This window comes from Canis lupus, chromosome 6, assembly GCF_048164855.1.
Source record: "Canis lupus baileyi chromosome 6, mCanLup2.hap1, whole genome shotgun sequence".
NCBI classification, from domain to species: Eukaryota; Metazoa; Chordata; class Mammalia; order Carnivora; family Canidae; genus Canis; species Canis lupus.
In genome coordinates, this window is record NC_132843.1 from 58,810,680 (window position 1) to 58,831,247 (window position 20,568).

A 20,568-nucleotide genomic window follows, 5' to 3' on the forward strand; every position below is an offset into this window, starting at 1 on the left:
CTTGCCTATCATGCACATCCTCTAATTTGCAGGTTGTTTCCTTCTCATCTGCCCTCCCTCTCAACAGGTGCCTAATGGCAATGCGAGCAGTTAGTAAGATGTTAGCAATTGTCAAAGGTAATGGATCGTCCTGGAGGAAGGCTGTAGCTTTGGGAATAGAGAGGAACGGCTGGGTTTAAGAGATATTTCTGAGACGAACAGAGGATTTGGGGACTAACAGGGTGTGTGTGAAAGAGAGAGAGCAGAAGGTAATTGTGGGAGGAGGGTCATGGAGAACAACCTCCAAGTTTCTCATCTGGGAGACTGAGTGATTGTTGATGCCATTTATACAATTCTTCACACGAGAATTGTGGGAGTGAAAGCAGGTAGCAGGGCAGGTGTGGGTTTCAGGTTCAATGCTGGACAAGTTAATTTGAGATACTCGTAGGAAATCCATGAGCAAATAACCAGAAGGTGGTTGGAAATGGAGCCCGAAACCAAGGAAAGAGATTTGAGCTAGATACAGATTTAGAAAACACAAGCATACAGATCATGTCTGATTCTCTGGGAGAGGGGGAGATCACCCAGGGAAAACAGTCAGTCTAGTAACAGAAGGGAATCAAAGACCCTGCCAAAAGCTCCAGGAAGGGGTAGGAATTGCAGAGGATGCTACTGGGGGAAAAAAAAAAAGAAAAAGAAAAAAACCTTCTCTTTCAGATGCTTAAATGTCTGACCTTTGTCCAGGATGGTTTTAATGTGGGCAAAGCTGGAGACCAAGGTCTCATTTGAGGTTATTTGCAAATTAAGGGACATTAAAGAAACAAAAACAAAACCTCTTTTCCCTAGGTGTAGTCACAAAGCAATTTCCAAATTAATTCCTGACTCCTTCAAGAAAACTTGGCTCTGGGTATAAGCCTACATTCCATCCAAACTGAAATGTTTTTGAGCGTCTCCGACGGATGTTAATTCTACCCTTGGATATGAGGACTGGAGGCAGCACTTATTCCTTGAAGGAATTTAAGAAATACAATTCCATTTGCCTCTTTGCGCTCTCCAAAGATACTCCGGTTTAAAGAGGTTGGCAATTTTTCAGAGTTGTAGTTAATAATTATATGTATATTCATACGCCTGGCACCAATACCGCACCATGGCTATCTGCAAAGGCAAGAGGAATAACTCACTGATGAAGGAAATCAAGATTCAGCATTATGATGCAGAGCCCAGATGCAACTAACTGTTTATACAAATACACACGTTCTTTTGTCTGTTCGGACGAGGCTAAAACGATTGATCTCATGTCTAAGGGACATTGGCTGTGACAGTCACTCTTCTGTTGGAATTGTGGGGCTTTGAACAATCGGGAATACACAATGTCTACAATCATCAAAGTTGATGCTTGACCAACAGAGAGTCTTAAGCATTTCATTGGCTGAAACCCAGGAATAGCAAGGGGTAGTGCCCCAATTTTGACTTCGTCCTGGCCCTCGATGGCACTGGATTTGGGAAAGTAAAGTAGATTTGCCACTATTATACTCGCATAGGGTTGTTAAGTGTGGCAGGAGAAGAATACTGTGGTAAGACAGTTCATTTTGGTGTTTGGGATTTGTATCACTTTCTGATTGACTCCAGGTTTATGCATCCAATCTACTCTTATTTAGCAACTTTTTATCCAGCTGTCAAAGGCATTAGATCTAATCACTGGCACTTTCTTTACAGAACAGTAACCTCTGCAAGGAGACATTTTTTCTCCTTTTCAATGGTAGCAAAAGAGCCAATTAAGCTTCATCCTGCAGAGGTACAATGGTCTACCAGACAAAACATAAACCTAGCAACTCCATTAAACTTTTGCATTCGTATCCCTGGAAAAATGAAATAGGTAAAGATGATGTCAGCCACTCTGGGTCTCCAAGCTTTTTCTAAAGCAAGAATAGGTGCAGCCCCTTCCCTCCTGTTTATTTCTTCTCCCTTCCTATGGAGCACAGGGGGAGGAAGAAGAAGAGAAAAGAAGACAAGGGGTTAGCCAGGACCATGATTTTCACCAGTAATGGACGAATAATGGCTCATTCCAGGAAGACAGGGAAAATGAGCTAAATTAGAAAACATTTCACAATGCCGGGCCTCAGTATCAAGTTGAGCCAAACTCAATCTAGCACAGCAATTTCCCACCTCCCAACTGTGACCGCTTGTGCTCAAAGCTCCAATTATATCAGCCTGAATGCTTCTCCTAAGACGACCACTTCCCTTGTCTGCCTCCCCCGGCCCCCGCCCAGAGCACCCTAGCTCCAAAAGGCAGTTTCGACTGTCAGTGGATTTGGGCTTCATCTTCCCTGCTTCAGCTTCCTTGAGCTGCCTCTCTCTTCTCCAGCGTCCTTTATTAAAAATGCTAATGCTACCAGTTTCTGCCTGGATTTCCAAAAAAAATGCACTAAAAAGGAGCTGAGGCTGGAAGGAAACACGAGAGCAGAAATGATCAGAACCGAGGAGTGGCTTTTTATCTGGCTGTCCCTCAGCTGACGCTCCCAGCCCAGAAAGCAGTGAATGCACAGCAGGGGGAGGGAGAAGAGGCTGCATTTTTTTTCCTTTTAAAATTAAAACCCCCTAAAAAGAGAAAATGCTGTCCTTGTAACTTGGGCAGGGACTCGCTGCTTTTGTTCTCTTTGTCAGAGTGGCAAATTTCGTCTTCTATTTTGGAAGAAGAGAGAGGAAGAGCAATGGCCCGGAAACCTGGAACACTCCAGGTACCAGAGAAAGACGCGGAGGAAGATGGGCGGGTGCGAATAACCAGAGGGGGGAGAAAAGGCAAATCAAAAGTGACTGTGAGGATGAGGGGACAGAAGGCAGTAAGAGGGAAAAAGGAAAAAAAAAAATGGGAAGAAGAGCCTGGAATGGATATAAATGAACAGGAAGGGAAAACAGAGAAAGGGCAAAGAACACAGTGGAAGACAAATGAAGAACTATGGTTGTTAAAGAACCATGAAGATTCCAAATAGAGAAAATTATCTAGGAAATCCCTAGGGGGGACAGTGTCACCAGGTATTTCCAGAGTGCTCTGTCCAATCCAACTTTACATAAAGCTTGCAATGCAGAGCCCTCCACCGCCCCTCCTCGCACTGGCCAATAAATAAATATCAACATCCCATTTTCAGCCTAACTTCTTTCTCCCTCTTATGGCATTTCCTAGTTACATCCCCTAAATAACTTCCCTGCCCTTTCCTCTGACATTTATACCGCTTAGATATTAACAGATGACGCCACATCCCATTTGCGTTTGCTTTATCCAAATTACACAGTGCATGATTGTTCTTTTCATCTCTCCCTGTAAACCAAACCCTTCATGGCCATAATTAGTCAGGGCACTCCTCCCCAAAGCACCTCACTTCTCTGTGCTTCAGGTGATAAAGCACCTTCATCGTCTCAATCACGAACACTGGAGAGCAAGAACGCGTGGCTGGCCAAGGCTGGGAAGAGGGAGAAGTGTATAGCGAGAGGAAATAATGCAGAACTAAGTCAGAGTGAGGACACCAGATGCCGCTTAGACGGACTCCTCTTACTAATCAGTGATGTGCTCTGGGCAGGTCGTAAGCTGAGCTGAATTACTGCCAAAGCCCATATGAACTCGGTCAGTCTAAAATCTGGTCTTCATGAACTTTGCACCACAGTGCCTTTGTGGAGGCTCGCAGACTTCAGCATCTGGCAGTCTTGGGTTCAAATCTTGACTTGACCACTTACAAGCTATTTGACCCTGTAGTGATTTACTTAATTCCTCTGATCCTTAGTATCTATCCTCAGAGCTAAACTTGAGAAAATAATGCCTGCCTTACTAAGGACATTGTAGGAAGTAAGGAGAGGCTCCCAAATTTGCTGGGCTCCTCAGACCCAAAGTGGCATAGTAGTTTCACAGCTCCTCCAGGTCCAAAGAAATAGCTACTATTTTCATTTATTAAGTAGTTAGGTCCAAACAACTTAAGTATTATTATTGACATAACAACTCAATGGTGATTTGAAAAAAAACAACAACCCTATATTGAAAATAGAAAGTAGGGTATTTAACAGGCATTCCTGTTTCCTCTGACAATTTAAAACATCTCGTGGAACCCCTGAAAGGTTGCTATGGTGTCCCACATCGCCCTGTATGTCACTAGGAGCCAAGAAAGTAAAGGGTAGGTAAGGTCCTTGGCAGGCAGAGAAATGACAGCTGTTCTTTGTACCAATCAGATCACTCCCCCAGCATTTAACCTTGGACCTAAACAAGTGAAATGAAGTAGATCCCAAACAGATTCATTTTATCCTCTATACAATTAAATACGGCTTGCAGGAGTTGAAAGATAACCAGAGAAGTGACTCCTGGGTTAAACCCTGTCTTTAGGAAAAACATATGCCTTGAATATTGTGAATGAGTCACAAATACCAGCTGAGAGAATGAGAATTCTGCATCCAAATTCATTTGGGACCCTATGGCTTCTGCCAAGAAAAGGCAGACTAGATGAGGATCAGAAAGGATCCTTCTTAACTGTCTAGAATGAAATAGCAAAAGAAACCTTTGTCTCCCTTCCTCTCTTTCCAATAAGATTTAGTATCTCTTTTAAGATGATCTTTGTTGCAATCTCTCTCATCCCTTATTACTTTGGTGGCGGGTTCGGGAAAAGAAGGAGGCTCAGAAAGGCAAGAAAAATTTATTACTTTTCCTTCTTGAAAAATGACCAGGGTGTAACTATCAACCACCTGGTACTATTTATTCATTAATTCAGGCACTGATTAGATGTTTATTGAACACCTACTGTATGAGTAAGAGATTGAGGCATTGCAAACACAAAAAGATCAACACAGAGCCAATAAGAGGTACAGTCTGTGTCCTCAAGGAGTTTCCCACCACTGTCCAGTCCAGTAGGAAAACAGACAAGAATGTCAGCATGGCACCAAATTGAGCTCTCATGTGCCTTTGTGCAGGTGCAAGGAAACCCAAGGGAAAAGTCTTTCAAATCCACTGTGGCAAAAACTAGGAACTGAGCAAAACCAAGAAGGTCCTGGGATAGGTTTTTGGAACAGTTGTTAGGGGTAAATAGCAGCAAGGTATTTATCCTTGAACACTGTCCACCCCTGTCGCCAAAAGAACCTAGGAGCTCTCCCAGAAACACTCTCCTTCCAGAACACCCCTGCTATAAAGTCTGGATGCATCTGTCTCATGTGTGTGCACTGGGTGGCCTGACCCGGGTCAGTGGGGACTCTCCAGCTTGTCATCTTGCTGAGGCAACTCGCATCAGCACCCTGGTTATTAGTGGAGCCACATCAGGACCACTCTGTTCTTAGTCTTTGGGATGCTGCCTTCTTATTCTTTGATTCATCTCAACGTGCTCATCATTGAGTCATTCATTCAATGGACTGTATTTACAGTCAGCTTTCAACTTTCTTAAACGCAACTCTCTCATATCCTATACCTCCTACACTTTGTACATTGATTTATGTCAAATGTGAATTTTCATAATTCTTTTTTTTTTAATTTTCATAATTCTAATGGAGATCTCTCACTTCCTCACTGGAGGTTGACCTCCATTAGAGACTCACCTGGGTGGCAACCTATGTGTATGTGGTGGAGGGGAGGTGAGAAGAAAGTGAAGAGCATGGGTTCCATTCATTCTAACATTGTGGATGCTCACAGAAATTAGTACCCCTGTGAGAACCAAGAAACTGGAAAGAACTAGCAGATATACTTCTTTCCCATCCTGCCTATCCTCCACCCTCATGGGCTGTCTAGAGATACAAATTTCCACAAGATCTATCTATACTACATCCTGTGTGTCCAAAATTGGCTTCTTGTAAAACTGTGGCCAGCTTACCAATGTCACACTTGGCACTGATTCTCCTCCTTCCTGTCTCAATTATCTCTCCCCTCCTCACTCTGCTCGCTTGGGATTGATCTTTCCTACAAAGCCTTCATATTGAAGCTTCATTTCAGGAGTACTCAGGCTAGGACAGGCTATGTCCTTCAATGTCTTTAACTGTAAAATGAGGGTAGATAGCAATAGTATCTCCTTCATAAAGCTGGTGTAAAGATTAAATGAGTTGATGTTAAGTATTTTGAACAGTGCCTCCCACATAATAAACCCGACATGACTGTTGGCTATGATTATTCATCTCCTTTATTTTCAGGCACCTAACATGATCCTTGAGACATGGAAAGTCACTGAAATGTTTTTCAAATGAATGAATCATGAACATGCACCGCTTTTAGTGGTGCTTGGAAGAAAAATGAATTAACTCAGAAGAGAACACCATGCCAAATATTAAATATAAATAAGCTGATTTCTCTTTTGTGGATAAAGAGACTTAAGTGCCAAGAAATGCACTGAGAAAATCATGTAGAGGTTTACACAGAATTTGCATATATAACCTTACAGGCAACCATTCACTTATTCATTCAACAAACAAGTTTTTGGTGTTTAATCTGAATGTGACAGGAAACACCATAGGGTTACAATGATGAATAAGACATAGGCCTGAACTTGAGGAACTTGCAAGGTAGCGTAGCAGGGGCCAAGGCAGATTAGCAAAGCAGATTATTAGAATGATCAGATCATTATTTTATGGCATGAAAACAATGGCAGAGATATGCATGGGGAGTCCCAGGGTCACAGAAGAAGAACCCTCTGTAAATGCTGGGTAGCACCAGTTAGATATCTTAGAGGGGGCTATCCGGATGCAGACCTAAAGGGTAAGTGGGGGAATAGCCAGGAAAGTTTGGGAGTGGGTTTGGGAAGGGAGTGGGAAAAGCCACACCAGGCACAGCACACCCCATAGCAAATGCCCAGGCATGTGATAAGCGTGATGCACACACAGGCTGGACAGTAGATTCAATGTCATTGGAACATAACAAGCCAGCAGAGAGATACTGGATGATACGACTGATGGGGTTGACCGGAACCAGGTCAAAAAGGGTTGGGGGTCAACTCAGAAAGCCTCAAATTTATTCTGTAGGGCCACAGGTTTCACTGGTAAGTTTTGGGACAGTGTATAAAGTGAATAGCTCCTCTGGGTAGATCTTTTGGTGGCTAAAGAGGACCAATTTGAGGACAAGTCTGGAAGTAGGGAGCCAGGTGAGAAGCCTATGATGGTGACACAGGTGAAGGATAAATAGCTGGCTTGAGACACTGGCAGTGTGATAAACATCAGGGTGGTGAGGGGGAGACACTCACCGCTGGAGCCCACTGAGGCATCCCTCCATCATCCTCTGTATGGCCCCCGAAGATCCAGACTCAAATAGTCCCCTCCACCAGTTAAGAATCCATGATGGGGGGGGGCAGCCTGGGTGGCTCAGCGGTTTAGTGCCGCCTTCAGCCCCAGGGCATGATCCTGGAGATTCGGGATCGAGTCCCACATCAAGGCTCCCTGCATGGAGCCTGCTTCTCCCTCTGCCTGTGTCTCTGCCTCTCTCTCTCTCTCTGTTTCTCTCATGAATAAATAAATCTTTAAAAAAAAAAAAAAGGAATCCATGATGGGGCTCCACCACCTGATCTTCCACAGACAGGTGAGTCCAGGCAGAGTCCTTGGACATCACTGCTGAAATAAGGCCCAGGTTCCTGCTGAAACTTAAAATCTAGGTCTAAGTCAGTGTTTTTGTTAAATATTATTTCAGTGGCAATAGGCACTGAACTTCGAAGGGATCAAGAAACTGAAAGTCAGAAACAGGCAGGTAAGAGGCAAAGCCAGGATAAAAATCCAGATTTGTCTGATCAAAGTGGATGGAGGTCTCTCGTTCCTCCTCTCTTTCACTCTCTTGCTGTTCTTTCTGCGCATGTGAGTGCGCACACACACACATACACACACAGAATTTTAACTTCACCACAGATTCCTCATAGTCATTATCAAGTACATTTTCAATATCTGGAGCCTCACAGCCACTGTCTCCCTTCCCAACCCCCATCCCACGGTGCCTTAGATTACCAACTGGAACTTTAACCATGTCCTACATTCCGTATCCCTGGCCCTCATAAGTTTAATTGCTAAACTGGTTGAAACTGAAAGAATGGGGAAAGGTTCTGCGATAGCATCACCAGCCCTCTCCCTGGGCTTCAGTTCAAAGGAATCGCAGTTCAGGGCCAGAGGAGAGAAGAGCAGACTTAATGCACTTGTAGGCTCTGCTCTCTCCCTCTGCAATCCTCTGGTGCACAAGGGCACAGCAGGGGTTGCTGGGAAACGGAGTCTTTGATGATGTGTTCTCCCTGCTGTGAAGACTAATGACTTCAAAGAGGGCATCCTGCCACGCTAGGGGCTTGCGTGGAAAATCTGACTGCAGTGTAATTAGGAAGAGGCTTGAGTGTAGGCTTGTATGTCCAACAGCACCCTCCTCTGCCCACTAAAAAACACGATTTGTGAAAGGGAGACAATGCTTTTGAAAAGCAAGGTGTGTCTTCAGGATAACTGCTTTGATGCTGATAAAGGTGAACCTGAGAGGGTGGGGGGGGTAAGTGGGTTAAAACCAAATCAAACCAACCAACCAACCAACAAACAAAAAACCCAGGCTGAGCAGGAACTGCTGGTCAGTGGGCAAAATGGAGAGATTTTAAATAATGGAAGCAAGACATCCCTCCTGAAAACCATCTCCCTGGCAGGTATCATGATGCCTGATGCTGACTCCCATGCATTAGATATTCACGCTTTCCAGGATTCTCATTTACTTCTCTGTACCTTATGAGGTAGGTATTACTATTATCATCCCCATTTCACAGGAGGAGAAGCTACAGCACAGACAGTTTAAGTAATTTGCCCAAGGGAAGTGGGTAGGGATTTAGAGGATCTGCTTGTACAGTCCTAATCAATGTTCGATGGACTCAGTTCTTCTCATATTTTAGCTCCTAGTGGACTGCACCTTATAAACTGTTGTGAAGACTGGACAGAGTGTTTGGTACAGAGGAAGTCCTCAGTGTAAGTGATGTGCTGTGAGTGGTATCAAGACCTTCTCTCCTGCCTGCCCCCAACATAAATTTCCCTGTTAGTCCATTTCTCATAATGCTTGAAATCTCACCAGTAGCTATTCCATTCTTATCGAGTACCTACAGTATGCAAGAAAGTTGTGTACTTGAGACTGAGGCTCAAAATTTAGCCCTTGCTTCAAAGGTCTTATGGTCTAAAAGAGGTCAAGACCTATCTAGGGGTAGAAATAACAGGGCACAATGTGGCAATTGCCACAAGTTTTGAGGCAGCCCAAAGGAGTAAGAGACGGCTTCCAAGTGGGGAATGAGGGAAGGTTTTATGGAGGAGCAGATATTTGGGCAGGGCCTTGTAGAGTGGATAGAATTAACTAGGAGGGTGATAGTGGGAGTAACTGGAAGGGAGGATGGGTCCTGAGTAAAAGTAGGGAGGGTGTGAGGTAAAATAGAAGTATGGTCAGGAGGCAAGCAATTCAATCAGGTTGGAAACAAATGTGGGGGCCTTGAGTGCTGGGAAGGCCTATCCTGAGAGGCCACACTGTGGCCATACTTGTCCTCATCCATCACACTGAGAGCCTGGACACAGGATCAGACTGCTGGGGTCATTCCATCTCCTGCCATCCATTCCTGCCATATCCTCTTAAGCATGTCATCGGGCCCTTTGTGCCATGGTTTCCTTGTCTGCATCATGTGAGAAAGAAATGATCTGAACACTCAGAGCATTTACAAATAATGCCTTCACATGGAAAGCGCTCAGCGAATATTATACATTATATTTAAACAAGGTAACAGATACAGTGTCTTAGCATATGATGATATAATGAAATACAAGCCACTGTTTGTGCCCTAGTGAAATTTCCATTCTAACAGTAGGTTATTCTAAACCCAACTTGCCAAATTGACATTAAGATCACATCATTTGGTGGTAGTTCAAAGAACATACATGAGGCCATGACCAATGCAAAACTCAGTGCCACCACTTATTGAGAGCTTACATATTTTATTTGACATTATTGAGTACAACATATTATACTTATGTTTTCCTCATAAACCTTACAACAACTCTATGAAGTAGGTACTGTTATTCCTGTTTTTACTGATGAGGAAGTTAAAGCTCAAAAAAGTTAGGAAGTCAGCCCCAAATACAGTGCTTTTAAATAGAAGAAATGAGATTTAAGCCCAACTCTGTCTGAGTCCAACAATATGCTCTTCCTATTATGCTCTGTTGCCCTATACAGATAAAAATGTGAGCAGGTGAACATTAATCCTCCTGGAGGTGAGGTATCCATATCCTCCCAGCTCGGATGAAATGGTTCCACCAAGACTATTAAGTGAAGTCCAATTAATGATACCCAAGCCTATCCCTGGAAAGAAAAACCTTTGAACATATTCCAGACAACCTTTTTCCTAGGCCAAGTAGCTTGGGGAAGATGGATGGACCCATCCCTCAAACATGAAAATGCCACTCCCAACACATTGAGTAAAAGTTCTGAAATCTTTGTCTACAATAAGGATCTGACTAGGTGTTTTATTCTCCCACGATTGTGCTGGAGATGAGTAAATGCAATCCATGTGTAGAGTCCATGATCTAGTCTGTGCCATGCCCCCTGGTACAGTAATGGGCCATCTAGACTTGAGTACGTGGCCATGGTTCCACACTGGCCACAGCACAGAGCAGCCAGTAGCAGACGTCTGCCCCTGTCAGACAGATACCAGCTTGGGGCCCCCATGATGTGTTGGGAGTGCTTTTATTCAAACCTGGATTGTGCAGCAGCTAATGGCATTTACTGCATTTAGGTTCCCAGCAAGGTCCCTCTAGTGACTTGTCGCTTTTCCTAGGACTCTCCATCATTCTGAAAGAGATGCTTAACTACAGACTACATAACGTGTCATGGTTTTAATCCAGGCATCAACTCATGGATTCCCTGCCCCCAGAGCCACAAGGCTGAACTGCGGCTTCTCTCCAGTTTCCATTTCATTTAGAGACTCTTTAGCCCTTGAGGGATTGGACACAAGAAAGTTCTCTTAATGGACCTCAAGAGTCTCTTTTCTTGCCTCTGAGACTCTCAATATTGCTGCAGCATTCAAGAGATTCACCTGTAAAATGGGGCCATCAATAATAGTTTCTACTTTGTAGCATTGAAATGAGAATTACATGTGTTGATACATGAAAAATATTGAGGAGTGGCTGGTGCATCACAAGAGCTATGTCAGTGTCAGTTATTATTATTACTAACACTAATATCAGTATTATTACCACAGCACTTGAAGGGCACCGTGTGGGGAGTGCTATAATATTAGGCATGCAAAGTACTATGGCTCATCACACTGCTGTTAATTCTATTCCAGGTAGGCTTTCACTGTAGACTATGTTCCCATTTTTGACTATCCCAAAATAGTGAGCACTCACTCCATTTACAGTCACCCTTCTCCTGAGGTTATAAACAAGGGAGTCCCTGGAAGGAAGTTCATGCTGAGAACTGTGGTCTGGGCAGCCCCATGGGAGCCTCCACCTCTAGAGCTAATTAGGCTAGCCTGGCCCTGGGGCTTTGGGCGCTGTCCAAGGTCCTGCACAACTGAAATCTGGGTCTTAGGTCCAAAGGGCAATCTTGACTAGAAAGCCTAGTTTGGGCTGTATCTCCTCAAGCAAACAAGGCTACTCTTGATGTGGAAAACCTTGTAGAAAGGTTAATAAGCTTGGTGGAAAGGAGACCATAGGAGGAAAAAGACTATTCCTATTGTTGAGCTACATCATGGTTTAATAAGAACCTAGATGTCGGCATCAGGCAACAAGAACAAGTTCCATTCACAACTCTGTGACTACGGCCACCATACTACTGAGCCTCAAATAATAATAGGCATTGTCCTTATTTTTTTTAAAGATTTATTTATTTATACTTATGATAGACACAGAGAGAGAGAGAAAGAGGCAGAGGAGGGAGAAGCAGGCTCCCCGCCGGGGGCCCAATGCGGGACTCTCGATCCCGGGACTCCAGGATCGTGCCCTGGGCCAAAGGCAGGCGCCAAACCGCTGAGCCACCCAGGGATCCCCAGCATTGTCCTTATTATACATACATATGTATATGCATATGTGTGTGCATGCATGTGTCTGTATAAAACAGAGCAAGAGCTACAACAAACAATGATGCAATTTTTGTTAAAAAAAAAAAAAAGGATTATACCTAAATAAACAAAACAAAAGGTCAGACTGAGTTCCCTCCAGGGAATGGTATTTCAGGTGGCTTAGGTTTTCTTCTTTTTACTGCTCTCTGTGTGTATGTGTGTGTGTGTGTTTTCCCCTAGATTTTTACCAGTTATATGCATTCCTTTTATAAAAAGGAAAAAAAAATAAAGTAAAAAAACAAATGTGTAGTGACAAAATGTTTGCTCTCCAATTTCCGAAATTATATGAGGTTAAAATTTCAAAAAAATAATTACAGCATGAATGTTTGCACAAGAACCCAAAATACTTAACCTAGAAATGAAAACCTTAAGATTATTTTTATTAAAATTGTTTTCACAGAAACTGTAGGTAGAAGAAACACTACTAACTACTCACCTCTTAACCAATTCATAAGATTTTTATCAAGATTAGTGATATTTAAAAAAAAAAAAAACCAAAAGACTGAGTCCAGCACTACATACTTAATAAATGACAGCTATTAATCAGCATTTGATGAGGGACTGGCCAAAGTCTCCAGTGACATTGAAGTTGTACAGCATTAAACACTGTGCTGAATGTGAGGGTCACTGCTTACGATTCCTCCAGCCATTTGCTATCCAGACTTAACAGAGATGTTTTATTAGAGTTTGACCTGAATGCTAGACCCTGAACCACTTTCTTCTTTCCTCCATAATCAGGTTAAAATTGAGGATTTAGTGAGACATGAAGAATAACTTTCCCGTGGAAAAAGTTTTGAGAAAAATAATGTAGCACAAAGATACTTCTAAAGCTTCCTTCCTTATCTTTTTTCTCCAAATTTTGTGATTATAAAAGTCATACATGCTTATTGTTAAATTATGAAAGAGAACAAAAATGTACACAGAATTGAGAGGGGCGGGGGGGGGGGAGAAGCAAAATTTTTTGATGCATAGCAAAAGAAATTGGGAGGAAATGTGCCAAAATGGTAATGGTAGTTTTCTCTGAGCATGGGATAATGAGTGGATTTTTTTTTCCTATTTATTTTAAAGAAAAAAAAACGATAAATAGCCAAGATCTTCAAAGCCAGGGAAAATGACAGTACTCTCAAACCTAGTATTCTTAGACCGAAACCCAAGGAAGCTGAAGGTCCAGCGAGCATTCCTAGTGGAAAATATCCATGCATTCAGTAGAATATATAAATTCAGGACACTATCTGGAAAGCATGGGCAAGACATAAAACATTCATTTCTATAAAATTGAAACAATTTATCTTCCATTCTTGAGCAGATGGGAGGGTAAATTGAGGTTGATTTTTTTTTTCACCCTGGTGGTCATGTTGGAGGAAATATGAGTGTTCCCGCCTCCGGCACTGTTTAAAATAAGTCTCTTGGTGCCGTGACTGGACTAGTCAGAGAACACTGTGGTAGCTTCACCCTCCTCCAGGGGGGAGGCAGTAGAGTAGGGGGGGTGGGGAAGGGTGGGATGGGCAGGCCCCTTAGTCCTGGGGGAAGGAAGATGCAGAGAGGAGGCAGGTGGGGATCACAGAACATCCACCTCTCATCTACAGATGGTAACTGACTTTCAGAGTGTTGTATGCTCTTCACATTGCACCCTCTCTAAAATCTGTATTTACCTGACTGATTTAGCTCCAAAACCCACTCATCACTGTCAAGCATGGTCACCAGCTCTGTGACCTTAAGCAAGTTTCTTCACCTCTCTGGCCCTCGGCCCTCTATTTCCAAATCAATAGAATGCAAGGATCCTTTAGGATGCACTCAGCCACAGTCTATAAACCTGTTCTTATTTTCACCACAGGGATGGTGCAGTGGTAACAGGGTGCCCACCCGAGGGGTCTAGAGCCTCCATGTCCAGCTCAGGAAGGGTTCTTAAGTCTGCCTATGCTTCAGAATCATTTGGGGAAACATTTTGTAGGTACAGATTCTGGACCTTCTCCCAGATCTACGAAATTATAATTTCTAGAGTAGAAATCAGAAATCCATATTTTAAATAAGCTCCCCAGATGACTCTTAAGTATCTGCTCCATGCACAGGCATCAGCGAGTCAATTACTAATGGTATATTTAGCTCTTGTATCATCTCGAGTAACCAAGAAGGTTACAGCTGCTTCTAAGAGGGGAGCAAAGGGGAGCAAAGAGCGAAATGACCACACTCAGGGTCAGCACAGCTCATTAAGTACCTCCGTGCAAATTAGAAAAAGGTGCCCATCTGGATAAACAAACCCTTTGTCTCAGCGTTTGCTTGCCTTGGCAAGCACAGGCTAGGGTTCAGCCCTCAGCTGCTCTCCTAGCCAGATGTGTAACATACGAGGTCTAGCACTGTACTCAGCTGACCACACATTTTTTTGTGAAAATGCATCAAGTCAACATGTTTTCACTTGAGAAAATCCCTAAGAACAAGCTGCAGAGTTTCCCAAGCCAAGTGGGGGAACTGATCCCATTACACCTGTGTGAGGCTGGTGGAGATCCATGTGCGACCCCCCCAGTTCCTGCCTGATCGTCCAGAGAGGGGTCAGTTATCCTTCCACTGGACAATATTTCAGCTGGAATCAGGTTAGAGTGGGGCTTCTAAAGAGACAGGAAACTAGAACTTCAGGCTTAATTCGAAGAGCTAAGATGAAGATCCGTCTGACATTGAAATGGATAGGAGAAAGGACAGCCACGTTGGCATCGACTCCTGAGGGAAGAGGAGGAAATGGAAGCAAAGAAAAAAGGAGGGGAGAAAAAAAATAAATGAGAAATAAGGAGCCAAACAAATACACTGGGAACCCTTGTTAGGAATATGTGAGTAAGTGAGGAGTAATTAGAAAGAATGACACACACATACATACACACACAGATAGGAAAACAGAGAAAAGGAGAACAAAAAGAGAGCTAATGGGAAGATAATCCCATTTGTGCACGGCATGGCAATGACAGGAGCTGGCACAGACAATGCCGTCGGGGCTGGAGGGCAGGGGGGAGGGCACCCAGAGATAAAAAGAACAGTGCCAGGCTGGCCTACAAATCTTGTCTGAGGGGTTGGGGGAAGGTGACTGGGGCATCGGTGACACAGAAATCAGAGACACGTGGGTGGGGAAATAAAAGCCAGACAATGAGCTAGAAATGGACAAAGGAAAAGTCAGGAAATGTCATATGTCACCTAGAACTGTCTGAGTCCAGCTGAGTCACTTCTGAAGAGACTTTGGGCAGGTCAAAGAAGGCCAAACACTGCCCAAGACCCGGACGTGGGATTAGAGATGCACCCCAGCATTACAGTCACTGCCCTCCGATGGCTGGACATTTGCCCTCTGATTGTCAGGGAACTGAAAGGAGGTCTTTGCTCAGTTGTAGGTAACCAGGAGGTGAGAATGGGCTTGGGATTCATTTTGAGTAATCGAGGGAAGTCTGGTCTCTGCTCAATACCTAGAAGCCAGAGGCGGATGTATCGTCTCCACTGGGCTCTGATCATCGTACTGAGTGTTGTCTCCAGGGAAATGGTACGAATGGCATCATTCAGGCAGGCCCAAATAAAACCACCACCGTCAAGGATGTAGTTTGAGCACGATAGAGAGGCTGAGGCCAATCATGACAGACACGGTCCTCATTCTTGGCTTGAAAAGGAAACCGGATTCTATGAGGTGGGACACTTGCTCCTTATATGGATTTAGAATCCCGAGGCAGTCACTCTTGGGAGGGTGCAGCAGGGAGAAGTGGTAGAAATAGAAGGAGAGAACAGTAGGCACCTGGCACAATGGAAAGGACAGATTAAAGTGGCGTGGGCTGTGTGTGAGAGCGACAACGTGGGCATGTGCACACATGCACACATGTGTACTTATCTGGGGCTACCATGGTAAATGTGTTGCCTCCTGAGTAGGCAGTGAAAGAAGGTTCTGATTCCTGACAACAGCTTCTGAAGCCTTAGAGAAACACCTGTTCATTTCCCACAGCCGGCTCTTCCCATCCCATGAATTATCACTTGATCACCACCCTTCCGCACCAACATCTAGGGATATGTGAGAGGTCTTTAGTGGGAAATCTCCTTGGTGTCGCCTGCTGTACCTGAGATGCCAGAATAAGAAATCAGACTATTATTTAGAGGGGATCTTGAAATGCATGAATTTTATGTAATGTAGTGTTCTGAAAAATGTAGCTAGAAGCCCTTGGGCACACTTCTAATTTAACCACAACAACAAAAAACTTCTGATAGCCTTTCTTAATAAGCTCCAAACTAGTGAAAAAAATTTGTTTTTCCTCCTCTAACAGGTTCATGTAAATCAATCTTTCTTGCCTCCTCCACCCTCATTTGGTGGTTTCATTTCTTTTCTGTAAAAATTTTCAATTTGTACTTGTTGTCCTGGCGAACAAATACTAGACACATATTCTAATGGTCCCTGGCTGTGTCTATAAAGCCACAGGGATAGGAGGCTGAGGAGTTTCTAGTGAATTCATGTCAGGTCAGACACAAGACCTGGTACAGCCTCATGCTGGTAAAGCCCCCTTTTATGTCCTGGGCCCTCTGTGGGACAACTGTGTCACCAGGGATTCTGTGGCAGGAAATGATCGATTTTTGTGGCCAGCCTCGAAGACCAAAAATATAATCTCAAATATCCCGTGTTCTTTTAATAACTCATTAGAAATCTGTCACCCATGACTTTGTTTAAATCTTTTGGAAGCTATTTTTACTTTTAGTGAATAGGAGCTTCTTGTGTAAGTTCAGTGGTTTTACAACTGGTGGCCCAATCCCCTCACCTGGGTATACCACAGTGCCTGGCTTCACCTCCCAGAAACTTTCACAAAATTCTCAACATGCCTTACTTCTCCTTGGGCATTTCTGGCAAAATCAGAGTCACAAAAAAAAAAAAAAAAAAAAAAAAAATGGCTGCAACCCCCTTGACTCACATGCCTTACATGCATGGTTCCTGATTCTGTCATTCTTTGCTGTTTGGTCTTAAAAGCTTTTATCTGCAGAATAATTTTAGGACTATGTTATACTTACAGAATTCAGATAAATACAAATTTAGCTAGTCTCAAGAGGTTTTGTGTGGGTTTGTTTTCTTTTTAGGGTTGTTTTAATTTATTTTGAATGATAATGAGGGACTATCCCATCAAATACACAGACGCTTTGGAACTTCTTCTTCCTGCTAACAATTTTAGGGGCACATACATGGAAGTTTAGTGTCCAAAGCCTTAGAAAGCAAGAGGTCCCCCAAAGCTAGTCTCTACCCACTTAATCAGCTTCTTCTCCTGTCTCTGTAAATGGCACTTTTAAGCTACACTAGGCTATTTACTTGCTTGTCCTGGAGAAGCTATGCTTCTTATGTCTCCAGGCCTTGGCATATGCTGTTCCGTTTGCTTAGAATTACCTTCGTCACCCATTAAATAGAATAGTTCAAAATCTAACTTCTCCACGATGTCCCATTCTAGGTTCTTAGATGTCACATAAGTCACCCATTAAACTGTAATCACATAGACCTCTGCTCATACCTTTCTTTTAATAGGTTTTAGAATTCATTTTAATTTTTTTGTTATGTGCCCATTATCTACCTAGAGTATTAGTTCTTACAGAGCAGAGACCATCTTCTTATAATTAGCAATCTAGCTTATCCTAGTACAACAGGTAATGGAGTGAATATTTGTTGAAAACATGAATGAGTGAGAGCATAAATGATGGTGTGCAGTGGTGAGAGGATTTGTATGAACAAACCAGCTCACTCACACATATGCTCATGCAAATACCATACATGCACATATCATGTACACATGTACACCACGCACATGTGTACAAAGGCACATGTGTGCACACATGTGAGTCTAGGTAAACCGGAGCACCAGGCAGAGGCTGGGTAAAGTTGCAGGTGTAAATTTTTGTATTGATGTCCTTAATCAATTTTCTTCCTTGTCTGAAAGTCATGAATGCTTATTGCTACTTTTCTCCTCATACTTAACCTAGATTTTTCACAGGGGAATTCATTTTAAATATCACCAGCCTGGGATTTGCTTGTTCTACTTCAAAAGAATGTTCAGCTATTTTAATGTATGCAATACAAGATACTAGGTGAAAAATATAAATAAGCACACATGCTGCTTACCTTCACCTTCTGGAACATTAAATATTCAGGGAAATCAGGCCCACCATCGATTTTTCCATAATACCCCAATACGTATCATTAGTTGGCAATCTGTCAGGCCAGTTTCAATTCAAGTGACAGACTTCACGTTCAAATCAATTTCGATTAATTTTGTAAGAATCATTTAGGAAAACGTGGCATCAGGACCCTGATTTAAATCAAGATGTATGGTATCCTCCACTTTTCATTTATCTTGTCATTTTATGAGGAAAATGCAGTCTTTTGTCTGGCATTTTTTTATATACATATAAACCCATGCTGCTTATCACTCCTGGTTCCATTATCCCCAAGATAGTCACTTTTTTTCCCTCCTAACAGTTGCTCCATTATTTTATTAGTGTCCAAAACGAGACCTCGCAGACAGTGATGATCAGAGAATAATGGAAATTAGAGATGGAAATGACAGATTAGGTCTCCTTGTCTGTTTCCTGGGGCTAATGTCCCTGTCAGTCTGCAACTTGGTGCTTTAGCCTGTCTTATTTTAAATGACACCAACGTGGGGCCTCCACCAGGTCCCTGGAGGCTCTTGTCTACATCCTAAGACTGCCTCTACAACGCAGCCAGAGGGGATGACGAACCCTTGTGCAATTACCAAGTGAAGCCAGGCCGTCCTCCTATGATCTGTCTGCAAGGCGAGGGATGTGGAGGCTTGAGCGATTAGCCACCAAATCCAATCACTGCAGAGGGCCAGCCTGGATCATCCAGGGCAAAAAGCAAAATGATATTTTGTCGTTTTTTTCTTCTGCAGCAAGTTTGCAGGCTAAGAGATAGAGAGCTGGTTATCCATCACTCTTTAAAACATTTTACTCAGTAAGAATCATAGCCAACTGAGATGCTCAGCCATCGTGTAAGCTCAAATCCTAGCTTCCCATCCATGATGCAAACGTTTCAGGGGTCAGAGAGTGGGGGGACTAAGGGGACTTTACACAGTGAATAGCACTCTGTAGTCATACCCCGCTTAACATCTATGAACCAAGTTCTCGGCCCTCCCTGCCCATCGTTCAACAACACGCCACCTCATGTGTATTTACTCTTCTACATACACTTTCCTCCAAATCTGGGGGACTGCCTCTCGGATACGACCTCAAGTTCAGTGGAAACCATGTAATCCTTCATTTTCACCAACAGGAAAATTTCATGGCATTTTGACTTCCTCAAGTTTTCTGACCTGTGGCTCAGATTTTCTTCCCCTAACTTCATTCTCTCTTGTCCTTATTCCTCAACCTCAACCTGTTCCAGAACATTTGCCCTCTTCTAACGTCGAGGGGCATCTATCATGCTTTGACTTAGTCATCAGCTGGCCAGTTCTCCAAGTTGAGTTCTTCTGTCCTTCATCATAAATCACTCCCTTGGGCTCTTCAATCATTTTTATTGCTCTTCTCCAAACTCTCACCCATTTGTCTCCATATTTATTGCTTTCAGAGTCCAGAACTACATCCACTATTCTAGGCTTGGGCTCATCAGAATCCCCCAGAGGGGGCTGATCATCAGCCTCGGGGATGGGAGTCCTCCAAAGCAATGTGTGAAATGACGGTGGTGCCTTTTTTCTACCTTGTCAGGCTGCAAACACATTTCCAACCTGCACAAAAGCAATCACTCTCAGATGGCTTGTGCCCTGATTTCTTTCTAGTTTTCCCCCGTTCCATCAACTGCTATTATTAGTTAGTGTTTATTGATCCCTTTCTCTTCCCACCCTGCCCCACGATTGAGCCAATGCAGAAAGCAAACTATCAGCACCCAAAACAGAGTAGAAAGTTGCTTCTAAAAAGCAATACCTGTGCACAGTGCCGATGGTTACACACCAACGTGAATGTTCTTCATGCCACTGAATTATACACTTTGAAATGATTAAAATGGTAAATTTTATGTGATGTGGATCTTATGACAATGATTTTTTTAATGTAAAAAAAAATAAAATAAAAAGCCAAGACAAGGTAACTTTGATCCCAGTCATGTGTGCTTGAGGGGAAGCAAAAGTCACAAAGAGAAAGGGTGACTGGGGATCTGGCAAAAATGCCCTTACTCCATACAGAGCCCTCCTGCATTTCACCCTTGCTGACGGTGGTGGGGAAAACAAGTTTCTCCTGTCAGTCTCACAAAACTCCTCGGGCTCTGGGAGAGCTATGGGAGAGCTATGGGAGTCTGTGTGGCTTCATGTGTCTCCAACAAAATCATCAGCTAAGTTCTGCCTGTGGAATCCTGGCGGCTGGCGGTGGAGTGAAAAAGCAGAGAGGGACAGCTTGATTTTCAGATCCCAGCTGGAGGCTGGAGGGCTGCGAGTCAGAGGCATCATCTCTGAACTCGTAAATGGAGAAAAAGATGACATGAACGTCACTGGAATGGTATAAATATGGAAATGCACGGTGACATTTTTACCCATTCGCTATTCAGAATATA

At 43.3% G+C, this 20,568-nt stretch overlaps 1 protein-coding gene across 5 annotated transcripts in view; it reads right to left on the reverse strand.

The window, feature by feature from the left end:
* The window catches only part of ASTN1 (astrotactin 1), a 299,188-nt gene that overhangs the window by 122,636 nt on the left and 155,984 nt on the right, over positions 1–20,568 (reverse strand). The gene's annotated exons all lie outside the window — the stretch shown is intronic.